Consider the following 2,212-nt stretch of genomic DNA (forward strand, 5'->3'; position numbering starts at 1 on the left):
CTTCTTACAGGCTACAGGAAAATAATAAATCTATTAAACTGGTACAGAAAAAAACAAATATGCTCTTACCTAATATATTTCTAAGGCATTTAAAATGGAGAAGAAAGTGCGTTAGAACTGTTGACAAAATGTGTTGGCATTTCAGCCACATTATGCTCTGCTAATAATTTTGCTAGTAGCCAAGTGGGGGAATGGGAAGGTTAGAGAATTCCTAGCACCTGTGAATCTGAGAAGAGAAATGCTTCATTTGTGGAGAAGAGTAGACTTCAGGTGAATTGAGAAGACCAGATAAGGATTAGACAGAGTCCCCAGAATCCAAATAACTACTGTATGGAAGGCTACAGGGCTTTCTTTCATTAAAAAATTTTTTCTATCTCAAATTTTCAATTAAACATATTGGGAGTTTTGTCCACCTTTAAAATTCATCTCTAGCTTTATAATGAGCATAATGAGGGCCCAGGTTATGTAACTGCCTCTCTGAACCCTTCCCAGACTCCTCCAGATATCTCTGCCCTCAGAATTCTAGCTTCCCTGGTTTTCCCAAAAGCTCAACTCAGTATTATCAACTCAGGGACCATGGCCTCTGTTTAGGTTTCCCTTCCCTGTGCTTGCAAACTTTCTCTAGTCAATAAGCTGAGGAAATTGTGGGCTCACCTTGCTTGTTTCCCTTTTCTCAGAAGCCACTGTCATTCACTGTCTATTGTTCAACATATAAACATTGTTTCATTTTTTTCTTTCTGGCATCTTAGTCATAAATACAGTCCTGATTACTACATCAGGACCAGTTGTGGTCATTCTGAGTCACAATTTTTGATATGTCATGTTTTTCATTTTCATTTAATTCAAAATGTTTTCTAATTTATCTTGTGATTTCTTCTTTGACATATAGGTTTTTTGAAACTATGGATAATATCACAGAGAGGCATGTTGAATTCATCTACAATTACAGATTTGTTTATTTCTCCTTTCAGTTATATAAGTTTCTACCTTATATATTTTGAAGCTCTGTTATTTGGAGCATACAAATTTCGGTTTGTCTTCTTGATGAATTGGCTTATTTATGATGATGAACTATCTCTCTTTATCACTTGTAATATTCCTTGCACTAAAATCTACTTTGTCTGGGAGATACAAAATGGCAGAGTTAGATAAAAACTGTGCCTGTGTCCTTCCATGAGCACATTAAAATTACAACTAATTTATAGAACATTCAACCTGGAGAACCATCTGAAGTCTAGCCAAACTGAAGTCCAGAACTAAAAATATAAAGAAGCAGCCACGGCGAGATTGGTAGGGGGGGCGGACACGCAGAACAGGCCGCAAACCTCCCTGTGTATGGAGGGTCCTCCCGGCAGAGCCAGGGACCCCAGGCCTCCGCACCAGCTCCCCAGTCCGGAGTACTAGTGCCAAAAGAAGAGCCCCCACAACATCTGGCAGTGAAAAACAGTGGGAATTCCAACCATTCAGGTGGATGAAAGGCTACAGGAAAACCAAACGTCCTCTTAAACATCCCATGCATGGACCCGCTTGCTTGCAGGTACTACTCACCTTGGGCTCCAGCAGAGGGACAGCGATTTGAGGGACCTCAGAGACACACAGGGTGCAGACTGAGGAGTGTAGCTTCAGAGAGAGGACTGGAGGACAGTCCGCGTTTTCGCCATGAGAGGTCCTCTTCCCATACAGCCTGGCAGGCGGGTGCCATCTTTCCTATGTTGACCCCACGCCCACAGGCCAAATCTGAATCTGAATTGGTCTGTGAGCTCTGCTGCTCTGCCCCACCCAAATGCAACACTGGAGGCACTTTCTCCGTGTGCAGCCAGCCCCTCCCTCATTCATTCTTTTGTGAAAAACTATCAGAGTTCATAGGCCCCAGCTGGGCAGAGACCAGCCTCTGTGTGCTCTGAGACTGTTGCTGAGTCACTTGAGGCTCAGCACTGGCAAAAACCAGAGTCTACCTTAACCTGGTAACCACAACTCTACCCGCTCTAGTGACTTCCACAGGCCCTGCCTCACTTAACTCGCATAAAAAATGAGGCTTCATCATTGGCTGAAACTTAAGGGAGCCAGTAGGTGGCAGCAGGCCTCTGGGTGTCCTGGCTTTTTGCAGAGTTACCCCAGGCCTTGTACTGGTAGCCGACATCCTTGATTCACAGTGTGGCCTCTCCCACACACCTCTAAGTTTAGCACAGGCAATGAACAACTGCAGATTGCT

This window comes from Hipposideros armiger, unplaced genomic scaffold, assembly GCF_001890085.2.
Source record: "Hipposideros armiger isolate ML-2016 unplaced genomic scaffold, ASM189008v1 scaffold_207, whole genome shotgun sequence".
NCBI classification, from domain to species: domain Eukaryota; kingdom Metazoa; phylum Chordata; class Mammalia; order Chiroptera; family Hipposideridae; genus Hipposideros; species Hipposideros armiger.